The sequence below is a fragment of the Lissotriton helveticus genome, chromosome 12 (assembly GCF_964261635.1).
Source record: "Lissotriton helveticus chromosome 12, aLisHel1.1, whole genome shotgun sequence".
Classification (NCBI taxonomy): domain Eukaryota; kingdom Metazoa; phylum Chordata; class Amphibia; order Caudata; family Salamandridae; genus Lissotriton; species Lissotriton helveticus.
In genome coordinates, this window is record NC_136073.1 from 663,772,825 (window position 1) to 663,799,411 (window position 26,587).

Here is a 26,587-nt window from a genome sequence, read left to right on the forward strand (position 1 = left end):
ATACTTCTTCCTTTAACAGATAGCCATTAGAGCTCTTTTGACGTACCTGATGCAGAGTCAAAACTAGCTTTATTCATCACTAATGTAGAAGCCATCACTTGTGTCGTGTAAAGTCCTTTAAGCAGGTAGTCTGGAGCTCCCAGCAGAAAGGTGTTACAGTAATCAATTCTGCTTAATACTGTGCACTGCACAATCATTTTTCTCGCTGGCTGTGGGAGTAAAGGAACAATTCTTCTCCGGTTTCTCATATGTCCATGGCAAGTGGCTAGGGTTTTATTGACATGTGTTTCTAAAGAAAGCTTCTAGTCAATCTGGACACACGTAAACACACACAAACATACTTTTTTACACACACACACACACACACATAGATATATATATATATATTTTTTTAAATCCTCACTCAATCCACCGAATGACGGAAATAAAGAGCGGCACACCAGGAGACTGCACAAAAGATTTACTGTGCACCAAGTTTAAGACAACGCATTTTGGCGTATAGCCTTTTTTGAGTAACATTGATACGGCAAATTCCCTTAGAAATAGAAAAAAATGCTCACGGAAACTGAAAAGATACATCTGTGTCCATCTTTCACTTTAGCAGTCAGAAAACATTTTGATATACTGATATTTCATGATTAAATTCAATGTTCAGGATTTTTTGAACAATATAATCGCATCTAATGTATTTACAATGTAATTTGAGAATAATTGCAGCAAATGTTATAAATGCGGCATAAATAATTCACAACTCTTTTTGAAAAACCTTATTTTGTCAAAGATCTGGTACAGCGATCGGCACATGTCTCGCCCCCAGCCTAGAAAACTTGTTCCTAGGCCGGTGGGAGGAACAGATTGTCTGGGTGGAGGAAAATGAAAAATATACTAATCATGCACTTATCTGGATCAGATATATTGATGATTTATTTCTGATTTGGGACGGTCCCCAAGATCTAGCTCTCGAATTCATCAAAAAGCTAGGAGTGAACAATTTAAATCTCAAATTCACTCACAAGATCAGCAGTTACTACTGTGAATTTTTAGATGTAAGTATAACAATTGTGGAAGGTAATGTCACCACCAGCCTTTTTAGAAAGGAAACAGCAGGAAATACTGTGTTGCATGAGGCCAGTAGTCATCCCATTCCCTTGGTGCACAGTATCCCCTATGGTGAGATGCTGTGTGCACGCCGCAACTGAAGTACCAATGGGAGCTTCCTTGCCGAACAAAGTACAATGAGTACAAAGGAGCACAGGTTCAAACAGAGAGGTACCAGTGACAAAGTCCTACGAAAGGCTAAAGAAAAGACCAAAGGCAAAGAAATGTATTGTTTAATGCACCTCCTAGATTAAATGCCAATCAAAACGATAGAACCAACAAGGCCCCAAAAATGATCACCACCTTCAGTAGAGGGGCCACACATTTACGAAAAGCTATGAAAGCTCATTGGAATCCGCTAATAGCTGACCCAATAATAGGCAAATATGTAGGTAAATCACCCAAATTCACTTTTAAACGTTCAAGTTCCCTAAGGGATCATTTGGTGCACAGCTATCCACAAGAATGTATCCAAAATACCTGGATGAAACCTGTTAATGGATTTACAATCTGTAGTTCATGTAAGGCATGTAAAAACAGTAAAAATCTCAAAACCTACACAACAGGTGCAAGGTTAATTAAGCCTATCTCCAAAATGATTACCTGTAATAGTGACTTTACAGTTTACGTACTGGAGTGCCCTGTGGTCTCCAGTACGTTGGGAGTACCAAGCTACCACTTAAAATGTGTGTCTTACAAAACCGACGAGCAATCTCGACTTTAGACTTTAATTACCCTGTAGCGTGCCATTTCTCAGCTAAACATAAAAGCAACAATAATTTCCTCCAATTCTTTGGAGTAGATCGAGCTTTACCACACATACGGGGCGGAGACAGAGAGAAAAATCTCCGGGTTTTGGATTCAAGGTATATAATTGACCTGAATACTAAAGCCCCCCAATGGATTAAATGGTGGGGAGGAACTGACATATAGGCTGTTAACTTTCTGATTTGTTGACTTTCTCTCATAAGATGGGATTTTTTGAAATTCTAAGTGTTTTATTCTTATTTCAATGTCAATTAATTTTTACACTCTAACACATATTTTAATGCCAATTACCGGGGAGAGTCAAGCAAGAGTAAATCGATGATTCCATTTGGACTCATTGACACAGTATTGGAGGACACTAATGTGACCTACTGTGAGGTATGGCTTATTTTTTGAATTATCTAAATGGCCATGCTGGACACCTTGGTCTCAGGCATACTACACAATGTATATAGTTTCCCATTCACTCTCACTTAATGCACCTTCCCTCTTTTAACGGCTTCTTTCCCTGAAGCAAGAGTACTATCACTTATAGTCACAATTACAAGAGTACTGTCAGGTCTCACCAGAGGGGCAGCCGGAGAACACTGACGAGACCAAAGTAAACATCGAAACGCCACAGACGTCGGTGAAACTACAGTTCCCATGATTCAATGGGGGCTCACGTTGCTGATGTCATTTCGTTCATGGAAGGAGAGTATTTCATCTCTTCCGGTGAACCAGCGGGTGCCGTTTACTTTTGCCGCTGAGACGCTCAGAGCTGAATGAAGGTCTGGTAAGGGTGCATCTTGCACCGCCTTTCCCTTTGTTTGAATACCGGGAGCACTCAGTGGATGTGGCAACTCCCGTGGACATATTACTGTCGTATCGTTTGCACCGTTGGTTGAACCCATTTCCAGGTTCTTGCGGGGCAGACGAGAACAGCTTGCTTGCTGTCTTAAAAAACGTAACAGTGTTATTTCCCATAATAACGATCTTGTGTAGGGGTTGGGAGGCGGCTGCTTTTCCTACTCCCTTCAGCGTTCTCTCGTGTTGGAGAGTTGGTTCAACTCATGCAGAGAAATCAAACTGAAAACGCCAAAAGACTGCCAGTCTATTCTGACGCATGTGTTCTAAGATGTAGCGCATTGTCCTGGAACTACCTTTGGATTTCCTATTTGGAAGGCTTCTGAGAGTGTGTGGCTACTTATGTTACTTTACAAGAGTTCCTATCCAGTAATAGGAAATGATGACATAAACTCTATGGTTGTTTGTTCTGAGACATAATCAGACTCTGTGGCTTAAACACCATCCACTATGAAAGACATGGTTGTAAGTGGAGTAGTGTGACTAACCTATCCTAATTTGAATATCCTTCATATTAATCGCCATTACTGAGTGCTCATGCATTGGGGCCTTCTTTTGTGTTATCTCACTAACAGGGGAACCAGAACCTATACAAGTCAGCTCTTCACCCCTATTCAGACACACTCTGCATATTGTGGGTAGGTGTTATCAGAGGAACAAGGGTAGGGGTAGGGTGATACTGTGTGCATATAGGTTACAACGTGTTATTTCATCCTTAGATGTGTGTGGATCATTTTTCACCAATATAAGCTGAATAGAATACGGAGGAATTTTACAGGTATATACAAAACTCAATAGACAACTATAGGCATTGCAGTTTATGTATGTATATATCTATATTGCATTACATGGTTGTTATTCTTGTTGCAGGTCTCCTTCCCCGCTGTTCCCATCCTTCCCTTCCATCACTTGATCACTCCATTGAGTCTGTATCACTGAACCAGACCGTGGTGGTATCAGGAGGTGGACTATAAAGAGCAACATAGTACCCTGAGGATTCAAGGCAGCGACAAGTACATTACACAGGATTGCGGATCTATTGTTCTGTCGATAAAGTATCGTGGGCATTTGCGACAGATAATAAGATTAATTGTTTCTTATGTCATATTAAATATTAGAGTATGGGATATGAAGTTGCAGATGACCAAACCGTCTGGTGACGGTTCGTTAATGATGAGGTTGTAATTATTGAATGGATTTTCTAGTTATATGTCATCACTAGAAGTCATGTCACTCCCTTTTAAATGATTTGACAATCATGATCCCATAATTTACCATAAATACTGGCGACACTTAAGATGACTACATTGTGGTTATGAGATGCCAACATGGAATTATGTTAGACGTAAAGAAACAGAAAACAAATTTTGAAGTAACTTTATTAACACATCTAATTATGCACAAAATGACGAATTTGGCGCATATATCAGGCGCAACATATCGAATTCCACATGAGGCATTAATTTAAATTAAATTAATTTAAACTAATGTTTGTCAATCATTTAATGTTTCTCAATTTTCACTTGATTGTATCGCCGAATTGTGAATTATTTCATGAATAATCATGAACATTGAATTTAATTATGAAATGTCAGTATATCAAAATGTTTTCTGACTGCTAACGTGAAAGATAGACACCGAAGTATCTTTTCAGTTTCCATGAGCATTGTTTTATATTTCTAAGGGAATTTGCCTTATCAATGTTACTCGAAAAAGGCAATACGCCGAAACGCGTTGTCTTAAACTTGGTGCACAACAAATCTTTTGTGCAGTCTCCTGGTGTGCCGCTCCTTATTTCCGTCATTCGGTGGATTGAATGAGGATTTCAAAAGAATGTAATTACGCCTGCTGTCGCCATCAGCTGGTACCGGAGGATTGGGAACCGCTGAGAACAGCGAGTTAGTGAACATGTATATATATAATATATATATATATATATATATATATATATATATATATATATATATATATATATATATATATATATATATATATATATATATATATATATATATATAATCAGAGTTACACACTGTGCATAGATGGCCACCTAGTGTTGGGCCCGGATGTTTGCAGTTTGTTTTTGTTGTAGGAAAAGTCTTTGGAAGTCACAGGATAGGTGACTCCTCCTTTGGATGATACTGCGCATGGGCATCGGCTCCATCCCCAGATTGTTTTTTCGCCATTAGGGAAGTTATGGAGCTGTACAAGAAGTAGTGATGTCCATGTGATTTGTATCTAATTAAGATAATACTGAAACAGATAAAGGTAGCCGGGGAGGCGGGTGGGCGTGTGTAACTCTGCAGCTCTACATGCCAAGAACAGATGCATACTGGTAAGTAGCATTTTCTGTTCGAGGCATAAGAGCTGCAGGTTACACACTGCATAGATTGTATAGCAGTACCCACCTTTAGCGGCGACCACCCGTATCTGTTGCAGTTGTTTGAAACAGAGTTTTTAGTACAGCCTGGCCCACAGTGGCTTGTTGTTTAGTTTGCACATCTACACAATAGTGTTTTGTGAATGTAAGCAGTGTAGACCATGTAGCTGCTTTGCATAGATCATGTAGGGGAATGTTCCCTAAAAATGCCATTGAAGCCCCTATTTTTCTTGTAGAATGGGCTTTAGGAGGAATTGTTAACGTACGTTTAGCTTTGTGGTAACATATTTGTATGCATTTAACAATCCACCTAGCTATCCCCGATTTTGATATGGGGTTACCTTTATGTGGTGGAGAAAAAGACACAAAAAGTTGTTTTGTTTTACGAAAAGTTTGTGTCCTTTCGATGTAGTACAGTAATGCTCTTTTGACATCTAAGGTGTGTAGAGCTCTTTCTGCGACTGTTTGTGGCTGAGAGAAGAATACGGGCAGCTTAACAGATTGATTTATATGAAATGGTGAAATGACTTTTGGAAGGAATTTAGGATTAGTACGGAAAACCACTTTATTAAGATGCATTTGCAGAAAGGGTTCTTGAATGGTAAATGCTTGTAGTTCACTAACTCTTCCGAGAGAAGTAATAGCTACTAGGAAAGCTACTTTCCAAGTTAGGAATTGCAATTCACATTTATGTAATGGTTCAAAAGGAGGTCCCATTAACCGTGTGAGAACAATGTTTAAGTTCCACACTGGTGAAGGTGGCGTTCTGGGAGGGATTATTCTTTTGAGTCCTTCCATGAAAGCTTTTATAGCAGGTACTCTAAAAAGAGATAGATGTCTATTTTGTAAGTATGCTGCAATGGCAGCAAGGTGTAGACTGATAGACGTGTAGGCTAAATTACACTTTTGAAGGTGTAATAGGTATCCTATGATGTGTTGAATAGACACATCCAAAGGATTTATGTGGTTGTTTTGACACTATATCACAAACCGTTTCCACTTAGCAGCATAACATGCTCTAGTAGTGGGACTTCTAGCTTCTTTAATAACGTTCATACATTCTGGAGGAAGGTTGAGGTAACCAAACTCTATGACTTCAGGAGCCAGATCGCTAGGTTGAGCTGAGCTAGGTACGGGTGTCTGATCTCTCCATGGTTCTGTGTTAATAGGCGTGGAGATAGACTTAGTTTTTGGTGTGGTACCACAGATAGTTGCAGCAGCATGGTGTACCACGGTTGTCTGGCCCAAGTTGGAGCAACTAGAATGAGTGTTAGGGAATGTTGCTGCAGTTTGCGAACCACTAAAGGAAGTGGTGGGAGAGGAGGAAAAGCGTACGCAAATTGTCCTGACCAGTTCATCCATATCGCATTGCCTTTGGACAGCGGGTGTGGATATCTGGCGGCGAAGTTTGGGCATTTTGCGTTTTCGTGGGTGGCAAAGAGGTCTATCTGAGATTGTCCCCACATTTGAAAGAACGGTTGAAGAACTTGTGGATGAAGTTCCCACTCGTGGATCTGCAGTGTCTGTCGACTTATGGTGTTTTGTACTCCTGGAATGTGTTAGGCTAAGAGGAAGATCTTTAGTGGTATAGCCCATCTCCATATCTGCTGTGCTAACTGAGAGAGCTGCAGAGAGTGTGTTCCCCCTTGTTTGTTTATGTAGTACATGGCTGTCATATTGTCTGTGCAGACTAAGACAGCTTTGCCTGATACTTGTTATTGGAATGCTTTTAGAGCTAGAAAAACAGCTAGCAACTCCAAGTGGTTGATGTGGAGTAACTTTTGTTGCGGTGCCCACCTGCCTTGCATGGTGTGATGCAGTAGGTGAGCTCCCCAGCCGGAGAGCGACGCGTCCGCTGTCATGATTATTTGAGGAACTGGCTCTAGAAACGGTCAGCCCATTGAAAGGTTTTTGGTGCTCCACCATTGCAGAGAGCGATGAGTCCGACTGTCTACCAACATAGGTCTGTTAATTGACCGTGAGCCTGGTTCCATCGGCGTGCTAAGCACTCTTGAAGTGGACGCATTTGCAGTCTTGCGTGAGGTACTATGAATATGCAAGATGCCATCATTCCTATGAGCTGCATGAATACTCGAGCTGGGAGCGAGTGTTGCAGTTTGAATCTTGTTAGGAAAGTTTGTACACTTGTTATCCTGGCTGGAGAGGGATAGGCTAGTGTTAGTTGGGTGTTTATTGTAGCGCCGAGATATTGTTGTATGTGTGACAGTTGCAGATGTGACTTGGTGTGATTTACAGTGAATCCCAAGTTGTGGAGCAGTTGAATTGTGGTGTGAGTGTGTTGTACACACTGGCTGTATGAGCTGGCTTTTATGAGCCAGTCGTCTAGATATGGGAAGACATGAATACGCTGTCTTCTTAAGTGTGCTGCCACTACTGCTAGGCATTTGGTAAACACCCTTGGTGCTGTTGTGACTCCGAACGGCAGTACTTTGAACTGGTAGTGCTGCCCGTCTAGCACAAATCTGAGATATATTCTGTGCGCTGTATGGATGGGAATGTGGAAGTAGGCGTCCTGAGATCTAGAGTGACAAGGAAGTCGTTTTGTAAGAGGAGCGGAAGGACTTGCTGGAGTGTGACCATATGAAAATGATCCGACTGTATGTAAATGTTTAGAGGTCTGAGGTCTAGGATAGGCCTAAGAGATCAGTCTTTCTTTGGTATTAAGAAATATAGGGAGTATACTCCCTTGTTTTGCTGATGCATTGGGACTATTTCTATTGCATTTTTCTGCAGGAGGGATATAACTTCCTGTCTGAGCAGTGTCAAATGTTCCTGTGACATTGGACGCTGTCTGGGTGGTATGTTTGGGGGGTGGATGTTAGCTCTAGACAGTAACCTGACTGAATTATTTGAAGCACCCACCTGTCTGATGTGATGTTTTTCCAGGCTGGTAGGTATTGTTGTAGCCTTCCCCCGACAGGAGTGGAATGGGGAGGGGGAAGGGGAGGGAAGTCATTGGGTAGGGGTAGAGGCAGAGCGGGAGTTGTTGTTTTTATCTCTGCCCTTATTGTTGTTACCTCTGTAACCACCCATTTGGTAGCCCCTACTATAGGTGGATTGTGTGGGGGCTTTGTACGAGGTGGAAGGTGTTTCTGAAGAGTATCCCCTGGTGGCGCCTCTGTAAGATGAGCGGCAAAATGAACGTCTGGGAGCCTGCGACTGCAGGGCTCCCATAGATTTGGCTGTATCTGTATCCTTTTTCATCTTTTGAAGGGATACATCTACATTGGGTCCGAATAAGTGTTGCTCATCGAATCGTTGGGTAAGTATAGCACTTTGGACTTCAGGTTTGAACCCTGATATGCGTAGCCAAGCATGTCTACGCAACAAAACACTGGTGTTAACTGCTCTTGAGGCAGTGTCTGCTGCATCTAGTGCACAACGAATGGAGGTGTTTGTAATATTTTGACCTTCTTGGATAAGCTCATTTGCTCTATCTTGTACTTATCAGGGAGGTGCTGCATTAGTGATTCTAATTCGTCACAATGTGCCCTATCATATCTTGCCAATAATGCTTGTGTATTGGCAATACGCCACTTGTTTGCTGCTTGAGACACAGTTCTTTTCCCTGATGCGTCAAGGAGCTTAGACTCTTTATCTGGTGGGGGAGCTTCACCTGATGTTTGTGAGTTTGCTCTTTTGCGTGCATTGGAAACCACAAGTGAGTCAAGTGGTACTGGGCCTTTAATATATGCTGGGTCTGAAGGGGCAGCTTTATATTTTTTCTCTATTCGTGGGTTAATGACCCGAGTTCTAACTGGGTCTTTGAAGACATCAGGAGCATGCTTAATCACTCCTTTAAGCATGGGTAAAATGAATGAGGACTGTTGTGAATTATCAAAGGTATCCATTAGGAAATCATCATCTACAGGGTCTGTATGCATGTCCACCCCATGATACTGCGCAGCTCTGTGTACTAGCTGATTAAAGCCCATAGTGTCTTCTGGTGGGGAAGGCCTGGAGGGGTATATATCGTCCTGAGGGACAATTGGGATGTCTGGGGTGTTATAATCATTCCACGGGGCAGGTGAGCCTGGAGGAATAGATGGATCATCTGCATTACCCCCTATATCATCAGAGCTATCATCCCTGTTGTCATCATCTGGTATGATAGAGGATGTAGGGAAATGTTGTGGTAGGGTAGCAGGTGGTGATGGTATAGGTGGAGGAGAAGGAGAAGGAACTCTTAGAGGAGAGGTAGCCATGTCCTTCTTCTTTGGATGAGGAGCAGGTGCAGGTGTATCAAGTGGTCGTTTTTTAGGTTTCGACCTGGCGAGGGCACTGCAAAGCAGTGCCCCGCCCAGGGCGAAAGCTTTTGAGTTACAGTATGGATGTTCGTCCCGCCTCTGTTTCCCATTGGCTAGCTCCATAAATGGACGCTAGCCATTGGCAAACAGAGGCGTCCGTCATCCTGCGAGGCGACTCGTGGGCGTTTCTGGAGAATTTTTCTCATCCGGCCCCTTTTGTCACGTCAGTGCGGCGGTGGGCGGGGTTTATTTTTTCCGACGTCGAGGTTTCATTTGGTCATTCCGCGGCCGGAGGAAGTCCAATGTATAACACAACTACACATTTCTATGACAGTCAAGCGCCTCGTGTACTTCGCCTTCCATCATGGGTGGCTGGTAAGACTAGAGTCGCTTTATTGACGGTAGCATTGCAGGCGTGCACTGTCTGTAGAGACGGCGGAGGCCCCGGCGCCATGCTGCACAGAGATGCATGTATAAACAGACCCACTTCGCTTCCGGGATGTCTGTTTTCACCGGAGGGCCCATCAGCCCCTACCACAGGGTGGATCGTGGTATCCTCAGACCACTCGCTTCGGCCCCTTCTTGCCAGCAGCGGGGGCACTGCCCCCTCCTGGATTGAGACTGTTCCCTATGTGTCGCTCTACAGAGCTGTTACCACCGCCCCGCCTACGCTGGTTCATCTCCCGGTTTATGCTGCGGGGACGCTCCAGAATGGCTGGGGGGCGTCATCAGTTTATAAACCGCACGATCTGACCCCGAGTTTAGAGACATTTACTCTAAATGTGGGCTCAGTTCCCTACAACCTTAAACCGGTCACGTCATGTACATACTGGGGAGTGCTTCAGAATTAGATGGGCGTCGCCAGGTCATAAACCGCTCCATCTGTCCCTGAGTTCAAAGTTATCGCACATAGTTTTAGCTCGGTCTCCAGTAATCACCAGTTTATAAACTGCTCCATCCGTTACTAAGTTTAAAGTGATTCACTCTTAATGTTGGCTCAGTCTCCGTGGCACCTTGAACCGGTTCATGTCACTATATACACTGGGGGATGCCCCATAATAAGAGGGGTGCGACAGGTTCATAAACCGCTCCATCAGTTCCTGAATTTAAAGTTGTTCACTTATAATATTGGCTCCAGGCGCTGCGTCCTTTACAAAATAACTTCAAGTCGGAAATGGCCGATGTATATTTTCGACTTTCAAGGTAAACTGCAGATTGCATTATCTAGTGAATCTCCCAGATAAATGAACCGATCCATCCCACACCGGATGCTGTTGCACTAATATAGTTGTACATTTCACCTGGATCTCGCCGAATGTATACGTGCATCTCGTGTGTAGGGATTGCTTAGTGACAGAAGCGTCTTTGCCGCCTTCTCTGGAATAGGGTTGTTGCATTGTTGGCCCTTTCGCCCCTGTCACGGGGTGGTTCTTGCATTCATAGTCTTCCCAATCGCCACCCACATCAGTGGTATTTGCACTGATAAATCGGCCTTGTTTATTGCTACATAAAGGCATACTCAATTGATATATAGCGCTTTACACCGCCCTCCTGCACTTCTAAGCGCGGCAAGTAGTAGGTTTTACTGTAAGCCTATTTGTTGTACTCGGTGAACCCACTTCCGAAGGATGGATGTCTGTGTCGGCCTTGCCTCTTGCCTCTAGATCTCCGCATATTTCAATGCGAGCGCTCAACTCAGTGAGCTGACTGTGCCCTGGGTTTTGTGCATATAAAACGGTCCCCCGGACCTCTTATATCCGCGTTAGCTGCAGGGATAAACCGGTCTGTTTTCTCCCCTGAGGTGGGTTTAATGGTCAATTACTTTTCGACTCCATTCTCTGTCTGCATTGTACTTTTATTTCTTTATCTCTGTACATGTGTTTCTATATTTCAGTATAACACGCTGTATTTCACATATAAACAGCTGTTGCTTTAAAAAGCACTGATTCAAAGAAATCCTGACATTTTGCCTATTACAACTGTGGCCCTAGGACGAGGTCTCCTGGCTGTTGCCGCCTTGACTTTTTAGCGGTTGTCGCATTTATCGTTGTTGTTCTTTCTATCTTGGCCGGGGAGCGCTGTTTTTTATGGTGTGGTGTGTTTAGTGTCCGTGCTTAGTGCGGCAAGGCACATTTCTTGTCATAAAACACCAGAAATGTTTTTTAATATGGTAAAGCAACCAATCTCTATGTTAGCCGAGAGTTCGTGAAACAAAGTCAATTCTAGCTTCGCATCACAAACCTATACATTTCATGTCAATTTGCTTTCTAGCTTTAAAGCAGGCGGAGTTTGCCAAAAAAACAGCCTTGTATAATTTTTCATTTTGTTCGTATTATATGTCCACAAACATACTTATAGCATTGTTATCAATAATATATGGTACTTCCAAAATGTCAATGTAACCCACACGCTGAATTGCCCGACATGCAATACAGGCCGCAATGAAGCCAGCAATAGAAATCTCTGTTTGGCGATTGTGTCTCTTTATGGGAATTGAAGGACGTCCTCGAGTGACATTGGCGTTTGGGGTACCGTAGAAGGTTTGTTTGCATTGAATGTAATTTCCCCTTCTGTTATAAAGGGCGGTACACGGTAGAAGTGCATCGTAGCGCCCAAATCATTGAAGCAGGTTGAGAAACTTCCACCAATATCATGGAAGGCAAGCGCTGCACCAGGCACAGACTAAAAGGGCGCTCGGTTCTTCTGCCTGTCGGCTCCTGGGCATCCCTCTGGGGGCACCACAGGGTTAATCCCATGTGTAAACTGCTGGTCACAGGTTCAAATCTTTTCCGCACCTGCTCAGCTTTCCATTCTTCCGCGATGGAAAAAAGAAAGTGAACTGTAGCGCCCACACAGGACTTTGTATGGGTATGTGGGCGCTACGGAACTAATCAGAATAGTGGCACAATACATTACATTACACTTGTTTGTTTTTGTTAGAAACGAGGTGCGTGCCCACATTATTGTAAAATGTACCACGGGCTGCTTTTTAGGTTTCAACCTGGCGAGAGCACGCAGTGCTCCGCCCAGGGCGAAATCTTTTGAGTTACAGTATGGATGTTCGTCCCGCCTCTGTTTCCCATTGGCTAGCTCCATAAATGGACGCTAGCCATTGGCAAACAGAGGCGTCCGTCATCCTGCGAGGCGACTCGTGGGCGTTTCTGGAGAATTTTTCTCATCCGGCCCCTTTTGTCACGTCAGTGCGGCGGTGGGCGGGGTTTATTTTTTCCGACGTCGAGGTTTCATTTGGTCATTCCGCGGCCAGAGGAAGTCCAGGTGAGTGCCTTTCTTGCTGTTCCCTCCCCCCTCCCGCTGTCCGTGTGCCTGCCCGCCCCCCTCCCGCTGTCCGTGTGCCTCCCGCTAGGTTGTACCTTTTTTATTTTGCTTCTTTATCATTTCATTTATCGTTCGTGTCCCCGTTCCCGCCCCCTCCCGCTGTCCGTGTGCCTGCCCGCCCCCCTCCCGCTGTCCGTGTGCCTGCCCGCCCCCCTCCCGCTGTCCGTGTGCCTGCCCACCCCCTTCTCGCTGTCCGTGTGCCTGCACGCCCCCTCCCGCTGTCCGTGTGCCTCCCGCTGTCCGTGTGCCTCCCGCTAGGTTGTACCTTTTTTATTTTGCTTCTTTATCATTTCATTTATCCGTGTGCCTCCCGAAGAGTGCTCTTGGATTGATACTCTGCTGTTTTTCTGTAATGTGCTCCATGTGTTTTTGGGCTCTATCTACTGTGTTATACTGTGTCCAGTTATCCTTTTATGACATTTTTTTTTATTTTTTATAAACTGTTTTTATTGCAGATTTATAAACAAGACATCCAGGTAGGTCAACCAATACCCTCATGACATTGCTAAGCATATCTGTGGCAATAACATGATACACAGCCATTTAGCCCACATCCCGGAGGCTGGGCGGCGCATCAGTTTGTGCCTGCAAACGTCACGGTGGTCATCTCTTAGAGATGTCTGGGCAACATCACAAATTAGCATCCGCTTTTACACCCACCAAACCCCTCCCCCCTCCCAACACCGTCAAATATCTTATCTTATCTTAAAGAAACTTTATTCGATTGAATTTACAATCATAAAAGTACATTGTAGAAAAATATTTACAACGATTTATAAAAAAGTTTCCAGGAAAGCAGAATTGACTAAATAGTACAGTAAACATTAGATCAGTCTTTAAAAAAATCGACTATACAATGGTACCCTAAATAACAGTAAGAAAAGAGTTATATGCACAGAGACGGAAGAAAAAATTTACTATGCAGAAGCTGCTATCTGAGAACGAATTTTCATGCAAGTCTTTAAAAAGCAAGCCACTGATTTGGCAACAAAAGGGAAGTCTAAACGCTGTAGTACCAAGAGAGCAGGTCTGCATCTTCTCAGTCCTATTTGTCTTAGCAGTGGGACCAACCAACGTTTACGTGGGGTCTCGTAAAAAGTACAAAATAAAATTACATGCAATGTAGACTGAGAGGAACAATTGTCGCAAGGACATTTACTCAATTCGCGGGACCAGTCAGAGGGCTCAGGGAACGAGACAAGACGATAAAATGAGTCGAAACGAAATCTAGTTAAAACATACCTATCGTAGTTTGACAAATAAAAAGACAGATAGGGTTGAATGCCGTATGAGGATTGAATCATCACTAGGTGTGTGGTTGTCTGTTTGCCAATTTCAGAACACATGCGTAGGTCTCTTAGATGGGACACACATAGGTTCTTTAAAGACTTTCTGGGTATGGCCATTAGTGAGGCAGGGTTGGTAAAAAACACTGATCTATTCAAATCATTCAAAAAGTTAAAAACATAAAATAGCCAGGGAATCTTTTTCCAGTGGGTCAGTGACAGGCAGTCTGTTATTAGCGACCGAGTGAGGAGACATTGCTCCTTAGTCCATATACGGTGCCAGAGGAGGATCGGCTGGTACCTAATGGTGTCAGAAAGGTAGTCCCAGCCGAGCTCTGTGTGGCTACCGTAATTGGAGGCGCTGCGGGGGAGAGCTAAAACATATTTCAGGAAATCATTTTCAATTACTTGAAGCTCGGTGGTAGGAGCATAGCCCCATACACCTGCTCCATAGGTCGCCACACTCAAACATTTGGCTTGATAGATTTTCAGAATCACAGCCGGAGCGGGCTTGCCCAGCTTTCTTGAAAAAGAGGTCAGCGCAGATGTAGTGCGCTGAAACTGCAGTTTCTTACTGGAAATGGCAGGTTTCCAAGACATTTGGTCATCAATAAGGATTCCTAAATATGGATAGTTCCTAGCACTTTCCAACCTAATATTCTCGATATAAAGGGGTTTGCATTTCTGGGTTTTCTTGCCAATATGCATAACGAAAGTCTTGGATTTGTTTACTTTTAAGCCAAGAGAAAGCATATATTGGCAATACTTGTCCAGTTGTAGCTGGAGCTGATTGGGGGTCCTCGCTAAAATGACAGAGTCGTCAGCATATAATAATGCAGGGATTGGACGGGTACTTATGCAAGGGAGGTCCTTGTTGCCTGCCAACATCGCTTGTTCCAATCCGTTTGTGTAAATATTAAATAAAAATGGAGCAAGGACGCACCCCTGCCTGACGCCTTTTGTAATGCTGAATGAGTCCGATAGCTCTCCATTGGTGCCATATCTCACTCGTGCTTTGGCACCCGAGTAGAGCTCGCGGAGAAATTTCAGAATTGGAGGATCTACTCCCAAGTTACTCAGAATCTCCCACAGCTTGGAGTGGATTACGCAGTCAAATGCGGAACTTAAGTCCACATAGACCAGGTACAGGTTACCGCCTTTGGCACAGACATATTTACCCAAAAGTAGTGTTAGGTTAAGAGCCTGTTCTACAGTACCCAATCCCTCTTGGAACCCAAACTGGAGGTCGGTAATGATCTTATTCTCCTTTGCCCAGTCCTGGAGACGTTCCAGGATGAGTTTCCCAGCGACCTTGCCCAGCGAGTCCAAGAGGGAAATTGGTCTGTAGCAGGCTGGGTTATCGCGGTCTCCCTTTTTAGGTTTCGACTGCAAAAAGCTGCGCAAGCAGCTTTTGCGCAGGAGAAATCTTATGAGAACTGTAGTGTGGCTTTGGGTCGGCCCTCGTCATTCATTGGCTGGCTCCATAAATGGAGCCTAGCCATTGGACGAGGGGCCTGTCCATCAATGCCGGACCAGACACGGGGGCGTTCCCGAGATTCTTTGCCTTTTGCCGACGTCACGCGACGCCGGGAACGCCCCCGAGTCTCCTCCGGCCGGGCCGTGCTTGCTGCTGTCCTGCCTTGTGTCCCTCCTCCCGCCGTCCCCACGTTTCCCGCCTCCCTCCCGACGTCCGTGTCCTTTCCCGCCCCCCTCATCCTCTCCCGCCCGCCCCCCTCGTCCTCTCCCGCCCCCCGTGTCCTCACGCTGTCCTGCCTTGTGTCCCTCCTCCCGCTGTCCCCACGTTTCCCGCCTCCCTCCCGACGTCCGTGTCCTTTCCCGCCCCCCTCGTCCTCTCCCGCCCACAAGAAGTATGGCGGCCAGGCTCAGCCATCGGGACTCCATGGGAGGGGGAGAAGCCGCGCCTCCTCCCGGGCTCCTCCAGCAGCATTGGCGGCGGCTCGGGGTGCGTGCTTGAGTTGCTGCCAGCCGAGAGCGGAGGAGGGAAGCCCGACTCGCCCAGCATGAGCCACGAGCCCTGTGGGAGGCACTAGGACCCAGGGCCGCATGAAGGACAACAGGTAACCATTATTTTTCAGGACATTCCCCCGAGCCGCAACCGGTCCCGATGCCGTTGTTTTGTTGAAGCCGAAGTATAGAGCAGACATCCTCACATCTGACTGTGGATCGTAGAAAAAGTAACAGGGTAGCAACTAAACTGAAACCCCTTCCAAAAGCCAGCGTCTCGCCCCCAGAAACCATCCTCCACGCAAGCCGCACCCACCCTCGCCAATATTTACGTTGACATAACTTGTCTCCGGCGCCTCTTTGAATCTCGCACACCTACTTGCACATTTTCACAGCAGGACTTTGACAATAAATTGAAAACATTATAATATAATAAATAACTCGGACTACCAGCCGAGATTTGCAGCGCTCGTGCGTTTGAGTCAATCGATTCTGGAGCGGGACAAGGTGAAAAGAAACTTTATTTCGTGGGTTAAGCAAAACTGTGCGGAGAAAGATCCTCTAAAAATGGCAGGAAAGCTCATGTTGTGATGCTGGTCCCCCCTGGAAAGGGCATATGGAACCGATTTCAGACCTTGACACCTAGAGGCTAGTTCCTGCAAACCCTGAAAATGCCCCTAAACCATTTGCTACTCGTCTCTCGCAGTCGTGTCCATCAGTGCACGGTCCTGGGGGCTGGGGGTCTTGGAGGGAGGAGCATCCAGGAAGGTGCTCCGGGGGCGCTCTTTTCTGGGTTGGGCTCTTCTCACAAACTGGGGGTGGGGGTCGTAGTAGGCTTGTCTGGAACAGGTCGCGCTCCTAATTCCACTTCTGAGTGTTGTTATTGTCTGCTCTCCAGAACAGGTACTCCCGGCAAAGGTGCCCCCCTGCTCAGGACGCACGCAGCACGCTCACAGGTAAGCATGCCACATGCTTCTTGGTTATGTGAAAGCTTTATGTCTTAAGGCTGAATAAATCAGCTTAAAGTTTTAAAGATGAACAGCTCCGATAGCAAAAATGCATTTGTGTGTAAGTGTGTATTATGTGCACACATTACACCCTCACTCAAAGTATTTATTATAAAGTGCCTGCATTACATATGTTACAGCTGAGCTGTATTGCTATTAATTGTTTATTTTTAATATGAGTTTGTGATATATACACACGCTGCATGCACTTGTGTCTTTGTGCGCGTTCGGGTGTTTTATGTCTTGGAGGAAATGTCTTTTTTTACATTTCATTTATCACCTCCACCCTCTTTCAGAAAGGCCATGCAGTGGTGCTGTTCTGGCAGAGGGAGAGGGAGAGGGTGTTAAACATAACAATGTGATTTATGGCCTCACGAAGTTTTGTTTACATGAATTAACTCCTAATTACAAGTGCTCTTTTTACTTGGAAAACACGACAACAAACAAAGCTCTTCCTGGGGCCCTGGTGTGTGTTTCTTTCTTTCGTTCAGTTCATCTGGCATGTGTTCTAGCCGATTATAGCTTTGCACTATGTACCCTTCTCCTTTGTCAGCCATGCTTTTTAGTTCAAAGAAAATGCTGAGATGCCGGTTTCCATTTTAAGGAAATGACCTGGTTTCTTTATAGATACTGACAACGCTATACAATTTCATCCTCAATGGAGGGGTGGGGTCAGAACCAAATGACGTATCTACACCCAAATGTTGGCTGCACACAGAAGGGAAAACGGTACCTTCACGGGGCCACACTAGAGACTGATGCTCGCACTTTCATGCCTCCTGATCTGGTTTCGATGAATTGCTTTTCGTTATTAGTGGCAAAGGAGAACATCCGACGCATTTTGTTTTTCGGGTCCTGGAACCCCGCTCCTATGTTTAACTGTCCTCATTAACTCTCCTATGGACTCCACTTGGAACATAAAAGGCCAGGGTTTTTAGCATGCAATAAAGTATTTAACCAAGAAAAAAAGGAGCTCATCATTTAACGGTCAAGAGTCAAGGGGCCTTATTTATGAAGGCCTTGCGCCGCCGGTGCGTCACTTTTAACATGGGAAAAAGTGACGCACCGGTGGCGCAAGGCCTTCATAAATATGGCCCCAAGGTTCTTTAGTAGGCGTGTATTTTTTTGCACTTTGACGTTTTGGGATTTCAGTGCTTCCTTCATTGGTAGTGGACTGGGTTTTCTCCTCCTTCCTGCTCTCTCTCTCCTGCCATCCCTCTCTTTTCTGCCTTCTTACTCCCTCCTGCCCTCCCTTTCCACCTCTCTCTTCTGCTCTCTTTCACCTTCTTGTCCTCCATCTCTCTCCTGTTCTCTCTTTCCTGTCCTCTCCTCCTCTAGCCCTCCTTCTCCTTCCCGCCCTCCCTCTCCTACCTGCCGCCCTCTCCTTTCTGCCCTCTCTCACACACTCCTACCTTCCCTCCTGTCCTCCCACTCCTTCTTGCCCTCCCTCTCCCTTCTGCCTATTTTCCTTCTTGCCTTCCCTCTCTCTCCTGCCCTCTCTTCCTTTTGACCTCTCTTCCTTCTTACTCCTGCCCTCCTACATGCCCTCCCTTTCCCTTCTGTCCTCTCTCTTGCTCTCCCACTATTTTCTGACCTCCCACTCCTTGCATTTTCGCCTTCCTACCCTACCTCTGTATCCTCCCCACTCTTCTTTGCATATGCCTTCTCAACATGCACTATCACTGCACACAGCCTCTCAACACACGGCCTCTATGCACATGCCTCTCTCCATATGATCTCTCTGCACAGGGCTGTGTGTAGAGAGGGCAAGTGAAGATAAGGCATGTGTAAAGAGGGCGTGTGCAGAGAGGGTGTTTTCCAGAGAGGCACTCCATATTTCTGTGTAAAGTAAAACACATCAACGTTTTACACATAATTCAAAGAAGTTAGAAAAGACCATTTGTCAAAAGCAATACCAAAAGCACAAACTTTAACAAAGGCGAAACCATTGCATTGTAAATGCTTGTTAAAAATGGGGAGAAGCACGGAGGTAGACCAAGAATCAATTAGGCCGACCTGAGAAGCTGCAGACATAACTTGCACGACTACTGGGGACCATAATTCTGGATTATTCACAAAGATGTCAAGTGGGACTCCATCTGGACCGGGAGCTTTCCCGGTCTTTGAGGAAGTCAGTGCTGCGTTCACCTCCCCTAAATTAAAGTGAAGGTCGATGGGATAGATATTATCACTGGTGGGAGCTACTTCCCCAAGTCTTGCGGCCTCAGTCATTAGAATGGAGTCCCCGAAGATCTGAGAGTAATGAGTTACCCATTTTTCTGCGGGAACTGCCACATCTAGATGGGAAGGGGCAGTGGCGTCCGCTAAAAAAGGGGACTTGATTGTTCGCCAAAATAGTGTGCTGTCCTTAGACATTGTACTCTCATGTAGTTGGGCCCAGAGATTGTTTTTTATTTCCCGTTTTCGGGCTTTTAGGGCCAGATTATATTGCCTTCTTAGTAGGGCAATTAAGGCCGTATCCCTATCTTGGCTATGGAGAGCTCGTTTTAATGCGCTAAGGGCTTTACGGCAATGGGAATCAAACCACCCCCGGGTATCTCTATCATGCTTCTTATATTGGCGGGTAAGCTCCTGCCGTATGATTTCTAGAATCTTAACGAAACTAGACAGGATCAACTGGGGGGATGAGGTCACCTCTAAACAGTTGTATATTAAAGGAAGGGATTGTTGGATAATCCTACCGGTGACCTCGTTGGGATTGATCTTTGACCATTTTATTGTATAGCCATTAGTTTTACCCATCTCTAGGGATTGCTGAGTTAAAAGACTAGGCTTAGAATGAGATAAAGGAACAGTATTAAATATGATGGTGATGCTGTTGGGGTAATGATCACTGGAGGGATCTGAACCAGTTATAAAGTTTTTTAGTCTATTGCCTAGAGTTTGCGAACACAGGATATAGTCAATGGTAGACGACAATCCTCTTCCGTGAAAGGTTGACTTGAAATCGACGGCAGGATGCACTAATTCGTTCGCAAATTCAAGTTCTAATGAGAATAGACAATTATTTAGAGCAGACCCTATGCTGGAGTGTGCAAAGTGGGTGATGGGGAAATCATGCTCATCTTGGAGGCCACAAATACCTTTGTTGTAATTACTACATAGATAAACATTAAAATCACCGCCCCACACAATATAACATGGTATCTGCGAGTTTTTGGCTTTCTGATCGTGCAAAAATAAAGTAATTTCAGTCAGGGACTTTACACAGTCAGGAGGTGTTAAGTTATTATACATATTGATAAAGTAACAGATGGAGCTTTTATCGGGGACTAACTTAAGAACTTGGAAAGTTGAGGACACTGGGTATACTTCAGTGATAGTAAATGAGATATGGTTAGAGATATAAATAGCGAGACCACCCTTGGGTCGTCCATGTGCAGATGGACTAGCAGACATATGGAACGTTTTAAAACCCTGGATGTGAATCGGTTCGGTAGCCCAGGTTTCCTGGAGGCAAACTATATTGTGCCTAATAACCAAGTCCGTCCAAGACTGAAGATGTATCTTGGATCTAAGGCCCGCTACGTTCCAATAAATGACTGGGAAATCCCAAGTTGACAGAGGAGTGGGAGTTGTAGACGGTAGATTGACAGAGGGTGGTGGATCACAAGACTGAGGGGGTAGGATAAGGGAGGAGGGGGTGATTTTTGCATCGCTGGAGGTTAACGTAATATTTTGTAGCCTTATGAATGGCTCCTTGAGAAGGATAGAAACGGCAGTGCTGGGATCGTGGTCCCGTGAAGTTGGGGATTGCGTGAATAAGTTTGGCAGGGAGGTGTGGGGCTCGGTGGAGGAGCCAGGCGCAGAGGACTGATTGAGCCCTGCCAACAAGGTTTTCCTAGGGGAGAGATTAGAGTGAATCTGAATGTTAATAGTGGGTTGGATGTCGACAAGGGGGACTGGTGGTCAGTCGACCATGTCCAAGCATTCGTATCTGTTAGATAGTGGAGGTCCTCTCCAGTTGGTAAAGTGACCAGAGGCAGAGTTGGGGAAACCGTAACCTGCCCAATGACCTCGGTCATAGTCTCTATTCCCATCCCACTTGCCCACTCTCGTCCAACTCCAGGAGGGACCAGCGTTGTGTTGAGGTGCCGGGGGGTAGAAATATGACAGATTATGGGTAGCTATCCCTTCGGTGGAAGAATGGTCTCCCCAGGAGCAGATATGCTCGACAGTATTAGGGTCAGCAAAGTTCACTATGACGCAGTCACCTTGAATGCTTTTGGGCTCAGTACCAAGCCATGGCACTCTGCGCACAGTGGTGACTCTGTTGTCCAAAAAAGGTGGTAAGGGTCTATTGTTGGACAACCAGTATATAACTTTGTTTTTTAATGACCAGATTGGTTCATTGTGGTTGGGGGGGAGTTCCGGGACACCTGTCATAATAACTACGTAGGGGGATGCCTCAGGCGGGAGATGAATGGGATGGCCCCTCCTCTTTCGATTTCTCGGGATGGTGTTAAATCCAACGGATTGATTGGGGAGGGTAGGGGCCGGGGCCGGGGTGGGGAGGACAGGAGGAGGAAAAGATTTTTGTTGGTTAGACAGCTGATCCTTGGAGTTAGTCAGAGGTTGAGTTGATGAAGAATTAAGTGGTTTGAGAGGGGCCTGGGGCTTATTTACAGCTGGTGGTGGCTGTTTTTTAAAAGATTTCTGGGGGGCCTTTTGGATAGAATTCGTATTGGAGGAATTCGATATGGCCACGCCAGGCTTAGTTGTTTTAATGCTGTTAGGAAGGGACTTCCCTTGGGCTGAATTGGGATCTTTAATAGTACCCTTACTTGAATTCAGGGCTGAAGACAGTTGGGTTAGTTGAGATTGGACCTGAACCAAAGCTTTTTCTAAAGGTTTTAAATATGTCTTAAGTAGGTCGTCAATTTTACTAAGCAGTAAGCTATCATTACCGTCAAATATCATCATTCACTCTACTTGCGCGACGGCAGTAGTAACAACGCCCCCATCAGCAGGGTCATGCTAACACCCTACCTCAGCGGCTATCCCCGGGATCTATCTATTGTCACTCTACATGAACCCAGAGTGTGCTGCCTGGTAATCCCATGTCTATAGCTGTCGGAACTAGAGCCCCGTCACATGTACTTCCCCTAAAATTATAACGGTTTCCTAGTAGCACCCCACCAACCCTCCCTCCCCCCAACTGCTGCTGATGTGGGTTTTAAACGTTCGTTCCGATATGAAGCTCGTCACTGGTCGGGTGTCTGCATTCGGTCCTCTAATCCTCATGGAACCCCTGTCCTCGAACGTATCTATTCTTCATCTTCTATCAGGTAGTCTCGTAACGCCTGCACTATCACCTCCCAAGCCCTTGCCATCTCCAAGCTCTTATCATTACCAGTCCTGGTCGCCTGTCGCATTCGAACCACACTTTCACATCCGGACCATTTCAACAACTCATTCATCCATCTCTTCACTGATGGGCCCTCTTTGGATTTCCAGTGCCAGGTAATCTCTCTCTGGGCTAATATCAGGCCTAGGTCAATAAATGTACTAGTTATTTTTGTCCTTGCCGTGTGAGGGAACCAAAGCAGCAAGCAAGCCGCCATGTCAAACTCCACCTCCCGGTCAGTAACAGCGTTCAATAGCTCTCCCACTGGAGGCCAATATGCCCCAACTTCGGGCAATCCCACACCAAGTGATCCAGCTCAACTGCAGGCGCCAAACACCTTGGGCAAGCCGCATCCTGCACTCGAAAGTACCGCCTGATCTTCCCCGGGGTCAGATAGGCCCTATGTAGTATGAAGAAGTGCACTTGTTGAAAGCGGGCATTCCTACTACCTTTCCAGGTCCGTGCCAAGATATGGCCCCAGACCGTGTCCGGAATAGGCTTACCTATGCTATCCTCCCACTTTGTTTTCAGCGCATGCAGAGGCTCCAGCCCCTCGTGCAACATTCTGGAGTGGAGGCAGGTCACCGCTTTAATTGTGCCCGCAGCCATCACCACATATTGGCAGGCCTTTGTCACAACCGGTTCCGTCAGCCCCTCCCTCCAGTGTTTCTGAATTGCGGCGATCACCGCTGCATGCAAGAGATAGTACCCATCCGGGAGACCGAACTGGCTCCGCAAATCCTCAAAGGGAGCCAGCACTCCATCTACATACAAGTCTCCTACCATCTGGAGACCCAGTTCTTCCCATTCCGACAACGGGGACCAGTCACCCCCATGCGGCAACGCCGTCAGCATCCCGAGTGGGATCTCCGGCGCATACGGCCGTGCCACCTTCGCTCTTTTCAGACTTCGGTGCCAGCACAACCGAAGGGTCTTTTCCTCCATGGTGAGATCTCGTATCTCCAGATTCTGTCGCATAACTATATACGACAAGACATGCCGCTGGATACCCGCTCCCCGCCTGGGCCTCTAAATTCCCTAGCTATGCTTTGTGTCAGTATCTGCAGTTGAGCCGCTAGATAATACAGTTCAAAGTCGGGGACCGCCAGTCCCCCCTCAAGTTTGGGTCAAATCAGGGTATCCAGCGCTACCCTACGCCTTCCGTGCCCCCAAAGGAAGTCTATAACCATCGTTCTCAGGTCCTTGAAGATCTGCTGGGGGATCCAAATCGGCAGGGTGCGGAAGTAGTATAGCAACCTTGGCAGGGCCATCATCTTCAATAGTGCTACCCGGCCTTGCACCGACAGAGGGAGGGAGGCCCAAAAGGACATACATCCCCTCAACGCTCTCAAGCAGCTCCCTATGTTCCCCTCCAGCAGACTCGCGGCGTCGTGGTATACACGGACCCCGAGATAGGTGAAACAAGTGTCCTCCCATACCACGTTCACTGTAAGAGGGGGGTACGGCGTACCCATCCGCAGCGGGAAAACACAGGTTTTATTCCAATTCACTTTGAGGCCCGACAGCCTACCAAAGTTGGTCAACAATGCTACAGCTCCTTTCAGAGCTTCCTCCGTATCTGCCAGGTATAGCAACAGATCATCTGCATACAGTGATATGTAATGAGTCTCCCTACCCCTTCTAACCCCATCATACATCGCTCCTGTCCGAGCGTACGCCGCCAGTGGTTCCATCGCTAAAGCGAATAGCAGTGGGGATAGGGAGCAACCTTGTCGCGTTCCTCTGCGCACTGGGTAAGCAGAGGATATAACACGCCCCAAGCATACTCTGGCGGTAGCAGATGAGTAGAGCACTCTCGTCCACCGCCCAAAGCCATCTCCTAGGCCGAAATTCTTCAACACCTCATCAAGATAGTTCCATTCAAGGCTATCGAAGGCCTTCTCTATATCCACCGATAGTACTGCTGGTTTGTGAGCCGAGCCCAAGGCGTCATCCATTATACTGATCAAGCGACGGATGTTAATGGATGTGTTCCTAGTGGGAATAAATCCCGCTTGGTCCCTGTGAATCAACGTAGTCATGTGCGGTAGCAACCTAGTGGCTAGTATACGACTCAAGATCTTATAATCCACCGTCAACATAGACAGGGGACGGTATGACGTTACAACGGAAGCCTCCCTACCAGGCTTCAGCAGTGGCACCACCAGCGCTTCCCTCATCGATTCGGGTAAGCTCCCAATTTCCATGGCCTCCGCGTACACCGCCAGTAGCCTGGGTGCCAAAATATCGATATATTTCACATAGAATTCAATCGGCAGGCCATCTACACCCGGTGTCTTATTTCTAGCCATCTGTTTGATGGCCATCCGAACCTCCGATAGCGTTATCTGGCCGCCCAAGTCTGTCGCGTCTGCGCCATCAAGCACTGGAGATGAACATTCGCTAGGTAGTCGCCTATTGTAGATATCTCCACCCCGAGCTGACTCTCGTAGAGCCTCGTGTAATACGACTGGAAGCGCCTCAGAACAGCCGCCTGAGAATAGACCGTATCCCCGGTCTCCTCCCTGATACTCATGACAGGGCAACCTCTAGGTTCCGGCGTAGCGAGTTTCGCCAGCAGCGTGCCCACCTTATCCCTTTCAGCATGTACCTTGGTGGCGTAAATTTTATAGTCATAACATCGCAGCCGCTCCGTCTCCGTCGCTACCAATTCCTTCGCCTCTAATAGCCGCTCCTGTAGGTCTGGCCGCTCAGGTCTACGCCGCTCTAGGTCTCTCAGCACACACTCCGCCTTTTCCAGATCAGTCAGTATTGACATCCTCACATTCGAAAAACTGCCCATACAGACACCACGCACCACCACCTTCATCGCATCCCATTCTACCGATCTCGTGGCAACGGAACCTTCATTCTCAGCAAAGTAGTGCTCAATGCCCTGCAAGACCGTATCACTGAACACCGGATCTTCTAAAGTATCAGGCCGCAGTCTCCAAGTTGGGACCGCAGATCTCGCCTGCTGCCATTGCACCATCACTAGCAAGGGATTATGATCCGAAATGGTCCTAGCCAGATACTCCGTGTGAATTATCATGGCGGCCATCTGGCTATCACACAGGACTGAGTCTATCCTGACATGTAGTGCATGTAGAGCTGAGAAAAAAGAGTAGTCCCTAACCTCAGGGTGCTGCGCCCTCCATACATCCACAAGGCCCCACCTCTCCTGCCAATCTTTCCTGTGTGTGGCTAACCTGCGCACTGGGGAGTTATCCTTTTCTGACATGTTATTAAACTCTGCTATGCTAATACATTCCTGTACATTTACACTATGCTGTGCTATAATACCGTGCTCTATGTTTCATGTTGTAGTGTTAGGTCATGCTCCGACATACTATGCTTTTTTAATGCCAGGCTGGGCTATCTCATGTCGTGCTGTTGGGTTCTGGGGGGTTTATGGAGCCCCTTGCAGTTGTATTATAGATGTGCGCCTTTTATTCAGGGTTCAGCCACTTGAATCGAACACGTCTCGCTGGAGGATCGATGTATCAAAAACCTACCACCACCCGTGTCACTGGGAGGACCCGAAAGCCTGTCCTGAGGCTTGGTATTAACAAGCATTGGAAATGCAATAGGTCTCGGATTTATTTGAGTTAGAGCTAATGGCATTGTAAATGGCAATGTCTTTTAGCCATGTGTTATGGAGTGTATGCATGTGGTGTGTAGTGGAATTATGTGGTTTGGATTGGAATTGTTCACCCTACACACTCACACACTGTTCACCCTGCACACTCACACACTGTTCACCCTGCACACACACACTGTTCACCCTGCAAACACACACTGTTCACCCTGCAAATACACACTGTTCACCCTGCAAACACACACTGTTCACCCTGCACACACACACTGTTCATCCTACACACACACACTGCTCACCCTACACACTCTCACACTGCTCACCCTGCACACTCACACACTGTCACCCTTCACACTCACACACTGCTCACCCTACACACTCACACACTGCTCACCCTACACACTCACACACTGCTCACACTCATACACTGCTCACCCTACACGCTCACACACTGCTCACCCTGCACGCTCACACAATGTTCACCCTGCACGCTCACACACTGTTAACCCTGTATACTCACACACAGCTCACCCTGCACGCTCATACACTGCTCACACTACACACTCACACACACTCTGCCCTCAACAGCACTCTGCCCTCAACTGCACTCTGCCCTCAACAGCACACAGCACTCTGCCCTCAACAGCACACAGCACTCTGCACTCAACAG

At 46.4% G+C, this 26,587-nt stretch overlaps 1 protein-coding gene and 1 pseudogene across 4 annotated transcripts in view; both read right to left on the bottom strand.

Annotated features, from left to right (window-relative positions):
* The window catches only part of LOC144799917 (anoctamin-10-like), a 394,459-nt gene that overhangs the window by 143,194 nt on the left and 224,678 nt on the right, over positions 1 to 26,587 (bottom strand). The gene's annotated exons all lie outside the window — the stretch shown is intronic.
* LOC144799268 (uncharacterized) lies at positions 3,626 to 24,649 on the bottom strand (annotated as a pseudogene).